This window comes from Mustela nigripes, chromosome 7 (genome assembly GCF_022355385.1).
Source record: "Mustela nigripes isolate SB6536 chromosome 7, MUSNIG.SB6536, whole genome shotgun sequence".
Lineage (NCBI taxonomy): Eukaryota > Metazoa > Chordata > Mammalia > Carnivora > Mustelidae > Mustela > Mustela nigripes.
Genome location: NC_081563.1, coordinates 134,127,800 through 134,139,882, shown reverse-complemented (window position 1 = coordinate 134,139,882; position 12,083 = coordinate 134,127,800). Strand labels below are relative to the sequence as shown.

At 41.2% G+C, this 12,083-nt stretch overlaps 1 pseudogene; it reads right to left on the bottom strand.

Moving 5' to 3' along the window:
* Nucleotides 1-3,555: 3,555 nt before the first annotated feature.
* Nucleotides 3,556-7,499, bottom strand: LOC132022459 (elongation factor 1-alpha 1-like; annotated as a pseudogene).
* Nucleotides 7,500-12,083: the final 4,584 nt, after the last annotated feature.

The window sequence follows — 12,083 nt, the reverse complement described above, 5'->3', positions numbered from 1 at the left end:
CTTCAGCTCAGGCTCAGGTCATGATCTCAGGGTCCTGGGATTGAGGCATCCTCTCCGCGCACCCTGCCCTCCCCCAGTCCGGCTCCCTGCTCAGTGGGGAGTCTGCTTCTCCCTCTCCCTCTGCCTGTGGCTCTACCTGCTTGTGCTCTCTCTCTCTCTACCTCTGTCAAATAAATAAATAAAATCTTTTAAAAAAATGAGAGAGCATATTTAGTATTAGATATTAGAAACATCCAGAAATGCAGCCAACAAGTGATTGGGGGAGTTAGTGTTTGGTTTTCCTTTGCTTACTCCTCCGGAGTCTCTCTCCCTCCCCCCTTCCTTCCTAGTACTGAGGGTGTCTTCTACAGGATTTGCCCAGCACCTGCTTTTACTCATTTGATGGTGAGTGGATCACTTTTACAGCAATTGTGGCTGGCCTAGAAACACGTCAAGTCAAAGGGTCTGATCATGGCTTATGTGCAGTCAGAAGTTTTCCACAACAGTTGTGACTCACTCGTTTGTGCGCGCGTGCGTGTGTGTGGGTTGCCTGTGCACCACTGGCTCTATTAACTAGGCCAATTACCTAGACCAGGCACGAGTTTTAATATCGCTCATCGCCTTTAGGCAGTTGTCAGTGTGACTTTTGGCCACTGGCTAGGCATTATTTCTGATAAGATTAATTTTAATAATCGGGAGCTTATAATTTGATCTGTTTTAAATCAAGGTTTTCTGGTCATTTGGCAATATGTTCCACTTGATTAAGAGGTTTTTTGCTTATTTGTTTGTTTTTGCTGTTGTTTTATTGTTCCTCATTCAACTTCTTCTAAATGCAGAACTTTTTGTTTTGGAACTCAGTAGCTGTGTCTCAACCGCCCACTGCTGATCTTCTCCTTTTTACTTAATATGTTTACTAGCTCTAAAACAACCGTTAGCAGGAGAGGACAGATACATTTTCTTTATCCCATACACGATTCCTGAGGAATGGGATGACCCTGTTCTCGGGGTCTCACTAGATGCTCAGCCAGTGCTTCCTGAATGAGTGAGTGGACGAGGTAATACATGGATAAAGACTGATTGACTGTTTTTGACTATTTGACAAGTTCTGTGTTAGGTCATTACTATTTTCTTATATTACTTAAAAAAATTTTTTTTTGATTGAAATGGCCATCTTTTTTTTGTCCTAGCTTGGGATTCTGAAAACTATTATACTGTAGGCAAATTATATGGCTGAGAGCTTTTTCCACTTAAGAGTTTAGCTAAAATTAAGGGATAGTGCCTAGAAATAAACCCAGCTCTAGTGAATTCCCAATTAAATGCCTGAAATCTCTTTGGTAAGTAGGTGGCAGATAAACAAATGCATATAAAAAGAATTCCAATTATCTACAATGGTTAAAAATGAGATACTCTGTTTCAAGTTAGCTTTCTCATTATTACAATGTTATTATTAAGTTAGTTTTCTCATTAATAGAGAGTTGTATATTCCATGTTGTATTTTCCAGTTTTCATTTGATAATTTTTATTTTTGGCTCTGATTATAAAAAGCAATCAAAGCCCATTGTAAAAATGTGGGGAGAAAATAAAAGAACAATGTAAAAGAAAAATACCTACACCACCCGATAATACCATTGTTAATTTCTTGGCAAACTTACTATAGATATAGGAGTACACTTAGAGTTCTTTCTATATGTTTGTAACATTATACTATAGCGATGACATTGTATTTCGAGCCTTGCTTTTATTTTATTCAGCATTATCTAAGAATTATTTCTCCATGCCAATAAATATTATTTGAAAACAGTATTACTTTCACTGCTGTGTGGCACGATATCACAGGGATAGATCAACATTTATTTACCCAGTCTTGTTTTCTTTGGGACGGAGGTTGAATATCCTTACACATATGTGTTCCTTTGTCTTCCTCCCTCCTAGTTTAATAAGAATAGATTTGCACATGTGGAGTAAGGAGATAACAGTTGAGACTCTCTTAAAACATTTGATGTGCATAAATATATTTTTCAGAAAGGACTGCCAGTGTTCGTTAGCACTAGCAGCTATGAGTGTATTATATTGTCATGGTTAAATATTACTATGTTATCAAAATGACTACCAATGTGATGGACTAATTTTATAAGCTTCCAGTGCTTTAAAACAGAATACCCCTTAAAATAAAATAAGATATGTTCAATTAGCCTGAAAGCCATAGATGTTGTTATATAAGCAAGTAAAGATGTTATGAGGCCTTGGAAGGAATACATTCTTCATCGAATGGTAACATTTGACTTTTTCTTTCAGATTAATGATCCTTGTTTCTCTGTTTTTTATTTTCTATTTTTTTTTTTTTTTTTTTTAGAAAAATGAGAAACAGAATGCCTTTCTATTGATATGGTTTTCCCATGATCCATCACCCCATCCCTACCCTCTATGGAAGACTTTTTTTTTTCTTTTTCTATTCAAATTTGCATGTGAGGACTATGTCTGCTCAAAACAAAGACACCAGGTCATCTGTATTTTAGTATGAGGTTGTGGCATCTAGTAAAAATTGAACATCAGAATTTTAGAGTCATTTCTACCTTATTCATAAAAAAATGGAGGGATTATTTTCCAAATGAATGTATGAACGTATGTATGACTCCCTCAAAGTAAAAACCCAGAATGGTTTCATGCACAATTGTGTAGCTTTGTTCATTAAATAAAGGTCTCAAAATACACCTGATGTACAGAGAGAAACCCATATTCTTTCTGTGCGTTCGACAGAATACTGTAAGGTAGATTCACGTGGAAATTTTCTATATTTAGAAGGTACATGGGGTAATGAATAGGAGGGGTAATGAATAAAGTAGGTGGGAGAGGTTCAAATTTCAGTTCTGCTTCAAGGAAGTATTTTCTAACAAGAGATTTGATATAGCCTTGCTGCCCCCTTGTTGCCCCCACCCTGCAGTCCATTCCAGTTCCCTCCCAAGCATAGGACAAGAAACATAAAGGAAATCTGGCTCTCCACTGATGACTAACCTTTGGTGCTTTGTGGACTTGCATTCCATTTTTAGCCTAACGGGGACACCATATTTTGGCACAAGCTCTTGGGACTCTGACCGTCGCAGACTCTGCTGTATAATCTTTGACAGTATGAGTCCTCTGACTTAATTTCTTTCTTGTCCTGGAGCAAGTGGGGGGGGGGGTTGGTGGGAGGACTCCAGTGTAGAATGACCATCCTTCAAGACCCAAGGAAAAAACACATGATTGTTTGCTCCTTCCACTCCTTCTCTTTCTCTTATTTTTTTTTTCTCATTAAACTTTTGTTTTAATAGGTCTCAAAATTCTGTGACAGATTTTTGGTCAAGTTGTTTCCATTAAAAAGTACTGATTTTAAAAAACTAATAACTTAAAACTGCCACACACACACAAAAGCAAATGGTCCACAAAACATTCTCCTTTCCTCCTGGAGGTTTTATGATGCATCGTTATCATTTGCCAGGCTTTTACTATTAAACTTAAATGGTCAACTAACACAAACAGTTCTGAGACCCTTCTCCCACCACTGATTCAGACTGGGGTGGCAGGTATTGGGGATAACATTCATTTAGCCTTCTGAACTTTCTGGGCAGACTTGGTGACCTTGACAGCTCCAGCTGTCTTCTTGTCCACTGCTTTGATGACACCCACAGCAATCGTCTGTCTTGTCACGGACAGCAAAACCACCCAGAGCAGGACAGTCAGAGAAGCTCTCAACACACATAGGCTTGCCAGGAACCATATCAACAATGGCAGCATCACCAGATTTCAAGAACTTGGGACCATCTTCTAGCTTTTTTCCGGAATGACAATCTATCTTCTCCTTCAGCTCAGCAAACTTGCAAGCGATGTGAGCTGTGTGACAGTTCAGCACAGGTGCATCTCCAGCACTAATTTGGCCTGGATTTCACCTGAGCCGTGAAGCCAGCTCCTTCCATTGGTGTGTCGTTTTTGCTGTCACCGGCCACATTGCCACGACGAACATCTTTGACAGATACGTTCATGACATTGAAGCCCACGTTGTCCCCAGGAAGAGCCTCACTCAAAGCTTCATGGTGCATTTAAAAAGACTTGACTTCAGTTGTAACACTGACTGGAGCGAAGGTGACCACCATGCCAGGTTTAAGAACACCAGTCTCTCGGGACATCTGGGTGGCTCAGTTGGTTAAGCAGCTGCTTTTGGCTCAGGTCATGATCCCAGCATCCTGGGATCGAGTCCCACATCAGGCTCCTTGCTCGGCAGGGAGCCTGCTTCTCCCTCTGCCTCTGCCTGCCATTCTGTCTGCCTATGCTCGCTCTCTCCCCCTCTCTCTCTCTGATAAATAAATAAAGTCTTTAAAAAAAAAAAAAAAAAAAAAAAAAAGAACACCAGTCTCCACCCGGCCCACAGGGACAGTACCAATACTACCAATTTTGTAGACGTCCTGGAGAGGCAGACCAAAGGGCTTGTCAGTTGGATGAGTTGGTGGCAGAATGCAATCCAGAGCTTCCAGCAGGGTGGTTCCCCTGGCATTCCCGTCTTTGCGGGTGACTTTCCATCCCTTGAACCAAGGCATGCTAGCCCTGGGCTCCAGCATATTGTCACCATTCTAACCAGAAATTGGCACAGATGCTACTGTGTCGGGGTTGCAGCCAATTTTCTTAATGTAGGTGCTGACTTCCTTAATGATTTCCTCGTATCTCTTCTGGCTGTAGAGTAGCTCAGTGGAATCCATTTTGTTAACACCAACAATTAGTTGTTTTACACCCAGTGTGTAAGCCAGAAGGGAATGCTCATGGATCCGCCCATTCTTGGATATATCTGCTTCAAATTCACCAATGCCAACAGCAACAATTAGGATGGCACAGCCAGCCTAGGATGTGCCTGAAATCATGTAATTGATAAAGTCTCTGTGTCCTGGAGCATCAGTGATGGTCACATAATACTTGCTGGTCTCGAATTTCCACAGGGAGATATCAGTGGTGATACTATGTTCACGTTCAGCTTTCAGTTTATCCAAGACGAGGCGTATTTGAAAGAGTCTTTTCCCTTCTCAGCAGCCTCCTTCTCGAATTTTTCGATAATTCTTTTGTCGATCCCACCACATTTGTAGATCACATGACCAGGAGTGGTAGACTTGCCCAAATCTACGTGTCCAATGACGACAATGTTGATATGAGTCTTTTCCTTTCCCGTTCTGGTTTAGGTTGAGCGGTGGTTTTCACGACACCTGTGTTCTGGCAGCAAATCCGTTGCGGAAAGATCTCTTTCTCTTATTTGAATGTACTCTTCAACATCACCCATCAATTACTGAACAGCAATTGCTTGCATGCCATTGAGTAATTTTATTGATTCCATTCTTTTGACACTTCACTCTTTTAAGCACCTTCTTATGAGAAAGATTCTGAAATAAAACCACCGCAGGTTATACATCAATAAAATCCTCAACCAAATATGAATGCAATTAGTACCTTTATAAATGCCTTTTGGAGATGCACATGGTGCTCCAAGATTGCTTGAAAGAGTTGCTTGACTCAATTGGAAAAATACGGTAGAAAGGACCATTTCTAGACAAAGGAAGCACGTCTAAGGACCCTGAGATGCTCGAGGAATGAATGGCCTTACAGAGGAATCTTAGAAGGAACATGGACTCTGCCCAGGGAGAGCTGGTAAGCAAGGACTAGATTCTTCAAAACCTTTTAGGTCATAGCAGCATTTTGGTTGCCGATGAAAAGTCAGTGAGACATTTTAAGTACAGAATGACATAATTTGCTTTAAAAAGCCTTTCTTTTAGGGGCAATTTTAAACACATAAAAAATAGAAAAATATAATGAAGCCTTGTGTGCCCATCAACTAACATTTTTTGACTCACATTTAATCATGTTTCCTCATAACCCAAACCACGTTCCCTTGTTTCTCATCACATTTATTTTGAAGTAAAACCCAAGACATCCTATCATTATCTTACTCAGCAGATCTCTAAAAGTCAAGGACTCTGTCTTCAAAAATAAACATGGATACCTAAAAAACCCCAATAACTCATATTTCTTAATATTATCAAATATCCATCCGGCGTTCAAAGTTTCCCGGGTGTATCATGTGGGTTGTGTAGGTATGTATATGTGTGTGTCTGTGTGTGTACATGTGTGCGAGTATGTATGTGTGCATGGGTAGGTATATGTGTATGTGTGAGTGTATGTGTGCGAGTGTATACGTGCGTGGGTGTAGGTATGTATGTGTGTGTGTGTACAGTTTCTTCAAGGTCCAGCTAAGATTTATACATTGCAATTATTGCTATTTCTCTTAGGTCTCTTTTAATGTATGCATCCTTCTACCATCTCTATTTCTATTCCTTGCAATTTGTTGTTAAGGAATTCATGTTATTTATGACATCATGTCCCCCACCATCTGAGTGTTGAACAGTGTATCTCCATGGTGGCTTTAGCCAGTCCCTCTGCCCCCATATTTTCTGAAAATTGGTAGTTAGATCTCTGGATCCTGTTCCTTTGCATATTCAATTTCTGGTAAGAAGACTTCATAGGTGGTGGTCTGACCCTCAGAAGGCATATAATTGTCTATTTTTACCCCCTTTTCACAGCCATGGGTGATCATTGTCTACGTCATGAATTTACTGGAGTTTAAAAAATAGTGATGTGTGAATTCTACCATTTTTTTTCTTCATTCAATAGGTAGGATGGTTCACAAATGAGAATTTCCTCGTCAGTGATTTGGTTTCCCCGTGGTCCAGTCCCCCAGGAGAGGCAGGACAAGAGCTTCCTCCATTCTCACACTTCATCTTCTTACAATAACGCGTCGGTCCTCCAAATTCCTGTGAAGATGAACAATTTTTTTTTTTGTTTTTGTTTTTGTTTGTTTTGTCTTTAGCATCCATAAAAATTCATGGATTTAAATGTATTTGTTTGTTTTAATCCATTGTGCTTATTATCCTTATTGAGGCTCTGGAGCCCGGAAGAGCCGTCCGCAGTAGGTCTTAGGACTACTGAGGATTTCTACCTCAATCCTCAGTTGAGAACTGGAAACGGGGTGTCGTAGAAGGAGGAGTGAAGCGTGCACAAAACCCTTTGGCTTATCTCTTTGATTTGTTTCTGAAATATTCATCTCATCCCAATCAAAGAATGTAGGAGTGATCTGGCCCACAGAGAGAAGGGAGGCAGTTCTAAGTGTGGAAAAGTCAGAGAACAAGGACATCATATTAAGGTTTGTTTTGTTTTGTTTTTTTGGTGATATGTAACTCACCACAAACCCAGTGGCTTAAAAGAACCCTCATTTTTTTTAAAAAAAATTCTTATAGTTTTCATGCGTCAGGCATCTGGGTACACCTTAGCTTGACCCTCTGCTCAGTGTCTCACCGGTCTGCAATCGAGGAAGGTGTTGACTGCGGCCGCATTCTTAGCTGAGCCTTGAGGTCCTCCTCCTGAGCGCACTGGCCACTGGATGAGTTTAGTTCCTTATAATTGTAATACCGAAGCCCAGAGCTGCTGGAGGTTGTCCCCTGTTCCTGCCACATGCCTTCTTCACAAAAATGCTAGTTTTCTTCTTCAAGTCCAACAAGAGAATCTAGTACTTTGAGTCTAGATACTTTCTGAAAGAGATGGCCTTATTAGGTCAAGCCCCCCCCCCCCAGATAATTTCCCTTTTCATTAAGTCAACTGAGTTTTATTTATTTATTTTTTAAGATTTTATTTATCAATTTGAGCAAGATAGTGACAGAGATAGCGACAGAGAGAGAACAAGCAGGGAGCAGTGGGAGAAGCAGGCTCCCTCCTAAGCAGGGAGCCTGATGCAGAGCCTCAGTCCCAGGACCCTGGGATCATGACCTGAGCCAAAAGCAGATGCTTAACTGACGGAACCATCCAGGCACCCCCTGGTTAGAGTTTTAAATTGTATCTACAAAATCTTTACACTGTTGCCATATAGTATAACTTAATCAAGGACATGATATCATGTCATGTTCACAGGGAAGAGGATAAGACAAGAGCATGACTCATTGGGAGCCATCTTAGAAATCTGCCTACCTCAGCTCTTTGTAGCTGTTGAGTAAAAAAAAAATTTTTTTCCTCCTTCAAATGTTCTTCTAGGTGGCCTAAGAATTAAATCACATGAGACACATTAGCAAGAGAAAATCAAATGTGATGTCCTAAATGTAGGAATCCCACATACATGAGAGGTTCAAAGACAGAGCAGTGGAAGGAGACAAAAATACCTTCCTGAGTTAAGAAACTGAACAAAGGTCCAGGGCTTCAAAGGGGAGGAGGGCGATTCACAGGCAAGAAGAAGAGGAGGTCTTTGGTAATTGTTTTCTTTGCCACACCGATGGGTCATTCAGATAAAATCTCTCTCTGGTAATAACTCTTATTCTGAGAAAGACCTCCCAATTTACATTCTTCTAGGTAGTGAAGGCAGGGGCAAAAGTTTCTCTTGAGTCTGCAGAGACTTGGTTTCCTTCAGGTCAAAACAGCGCATCCACCAGAGTGGCATATTTGGGGTAGAATTCATAGCTTTCTCATGGATTCACTCACTCTCTTGCTGGGTCCCAAACCTGTCCCATCTCAGAGCCTCAATTTTCCTGCCTAAACAATGAAAGAACTCAATTAGATTATTCATAATGCTCTCCCAGCATTAACATTCAAGCGACTAACAGATCTGCTGTTCTCACACTTTAATGAATGTTGGTTCCTTTGCTTAATAGCCACGCTTCTCCACAAAATAAAAAAGGAAAGACATGTTCCCAAATCAGCCGCTATAAAGAAACAGACTTGTAAATAATTAAATAAGCTCTGTGGCTTTGGTGGCTGGTTTTTACACAGATCATAAGTCAGTCATTGAGTTTAAAAGACTTGATATGCTTACATTCAGGTTTACAGAATCCATAAATTTGCCTTTTAAAGGTAAAATACTAATTTGACAGGACACATTCATGTGTTCTTTTTGGTTCATTCTAGGAATAAAAACATGCGAACAAACCTTATCATTGTTTTATAGAAATCGCAACAGACGCTACAGTCAGTAATTTTTAGTAAGAGCAATAGCATAATTAGCAGGAAACCTAGTTGATAAAATATCTGTTTAATTTAAGCAATTGGTATACGACTTTTCAAATAATCAGATTAAAGTTAAATACAGCATTTGGAATTATTTTTATGTGTACTTTAGGGCTCTATAAAATAAGAAAATGTAATATTCAAACATTTAAAATAGAATCCTGGGGAGATTGCCCAAATTTAGTAGCTAATGTAACACAATGCCACCTCGACTCCCAACATTCTTCCTTTTCTGTTTTTAGACATTTGAAGAAATGATAATGGAAAACAGACCATGGCATAGTCCGGGAGAATAAAGATTTGTAGGAGGGCATACAAGTTGACCTACGACAGTGGCACCAGGAGGGCTCAGTCAGTTAAGCATCTGCCTTAGACTCAAGTTGATCTTAGGGTCCTAGGATTCAGCCTCCCGTTCTGCTCAGCAGGGGGTCTGATTCTCCCCCTCCTTTTGCTGTTCCCCCAGCTCATGCTCTCTCTCTCTTTCTCTCTCTCTCTCGCTCGCTCGCTTGCTCGCTCTCTCTCTCTCAAACAAATAAATAAAATCTTTAAAAAATTTTGATCTAATTGTCTTAGGTCAATTTTTTTTAAAGGTTTTATTTATTTATTTGACAGACAGAGATCACAAGTAGGCAGAGAGGCAGGCAGAGAGAGAGGGGGAAGCAGGCTCCCCACTGAGCAGAGAGCCCGATGCGGGTCTCAATCCCAGGACCCTGAGATCATGACCTGAGCTGAAGGCAGAGGCTTAACCACTGAGCCACCCAGGCGACCCAGGCCAATTTTTTTCTTAAAGATACTTGTTGGTAGCCTTCAAAAGTTAGCAGTAGAAAAAAGTTCCAAGTCCTCCCAACTTTGCTACAGGACGGTGCATTAAAATGAGAGCAGTTTCGCGCTCGCTTCGGCAGCACATATACTAAAATGAAAGCAGTTTCAGCCTGAATATACAGTTGACCCTTGAACAATATGGATTTGAACTGTGTAGAACCACTTACATGTGGATTTTTTTCAATAAATACAATACAATACTCTAAATGTATTTTTTAAAATATTTTATTTAATTCTTTCTCAGGGAGAGAGAGAGAACACAAGCAGGGGGAGTGGCAGGCAGAGGGAGAAGCAGGCTCCCAGCTGAGCAGGGAGTCCCATGCAGAGCTCGATCCCAGGACCATGAGATCATGACCCAAACTGAAGGCAGATGCTTAACTGACTGCGCCACGCAGGCATCCCTCTCCCCTATAGTTTTCTTAATAGCATTTTCTTTTCTCTGGCTTACTTAATTGTGAGAGTACAGTCTATAACGCATATAATGTACAGACTATGTGTTCATCAGCTCTTCACGGTACTGGTAAGCCTTCTGGCCCACAGGAGGCTTTTAGCAGCTCAGTGTTAAGGGAGTCAAAGTTATATGGTGCCCTTAACTCCGCTATTCAAGAATCAACTCACTAGTGAAGCAGACAGAAAAGCAGGCTTCTAGCCTATCCTGGAATCTCAGTAAGGTCCCAGCTGTCTCCTCCTAGACCAGGGTTTCTCATCCTGGGCACTACTGACATTGTAAACTGGATGATCCTCGCTTGGTGCTTGTCTTGTGCATGTGGGAGGTTTAGCATCTTTCCTGGCCTTTACCTGCTGGATGCCAAGCCTTTGTCTATCCCCTTCCCTAAGTTGGAGGCGGTCAATGAGTACTTGCAGAGAGAATAAATGCTGGTAAAGGTATGGAAGGAATAGCAAGGCATGGGGGTGTGTGTGTGGAAATCAACAGTTGTGCTCTGTGATATTGTGGTTTCTAAGAAATACACCTATTTGGCTATTCATTTCTGATATATACTTGGTCTTCATCCATGGTTCCTGGCTCACAGCTCCCTAAACCCTTGGGACCCCCTGAGCAGAAGAGCAATAGAGAATATTCTGTTTGGTCTCTTGTCCTCAGCTTCTGGAAACACTTCAGAGCCATGAAGGTGAAATGGGTGTCTGATTATCCATAACAAGCCCCTTTCTACCAAAACCGGACTTATATTAATGAAGTGACTTTTGGAGAGACCCTAAAGATGGGGGCTGGTTTCTAGGGGGAACCAATGAGTTAATCAATCGTACCTATGTAATGAAGCCTACATAAAAACCCACAAGGAGGGGGCTGGGAGAGCTTCCAGGTTGTGGAACCAGAAGGCTTCCATGTGCTACTGTGCTGAGCCCCAAACTGCCTAAGGACAGAAGCTCCTTTGTTTGAGACCTTGGCCTCTGTATATCTTCATCTGGCTGACGTGAATCCTTCAATAGGCTTTGCAATAAATTGGTGGTCTAGTGAGTAAACAGATTTCCTGAGATCCGTGAATCATGAGCCATTTTAGCAACTGAATTGAGCCCAAGGAACCCCTGATTTATAGCCAGTCCACCAGAGATGCAGGTAACAGCTTGAAGTTGTGGTTGGCATACTGAGTTGGACGGGGTTGTTGAAACCTCCAGGTAGTTGATGAGTCAGAAGTACAGGTAACAATGTGGGCTTGAGATGAGTTTCTAAAGCAGAGGAAGACCTTCTGGGGGCTGAGCCCTTGACCTGTGGAATCTGCTGCTGTCTCAGGGTAGACAACTGCTGCTGTCGGAACTGAGTTGAATTCTCAGACAACCTACTGGTATCCATGAATTGCTTTTTGGTGTGGGGAAACACACACACCCATGCATGCACACACATACACATATTAGAATGGTGTCCAGGAGTCCAAAAGATACTGTAAAATAAAGGATCTATGACCTGGAAATGCAACAACTGTGAGGCAGGTGGTGCTGGCGTGATCATCTAAGGACTGGGTGGTCCTGGTTTTTTTGGAATGAGCTCAGCAATCTGGGGTGCTTTAAGCAGGTGCCCACTCTGAGCTCTTGTATCAAGATTCAGGAAGCATGTATGCTAAGTTAACCCAAAGGTTTTTTATTTCTCTAGACTTCATACCTTGGTAGTTCCTATTCATACAGAATAAGAATTTCCAAAAGAGCTTAGGTCTTAAACTCACTGCCTAGGAGAAATGTTCCCTAAAATCATCTCTTATTGAATATAGGCTTAC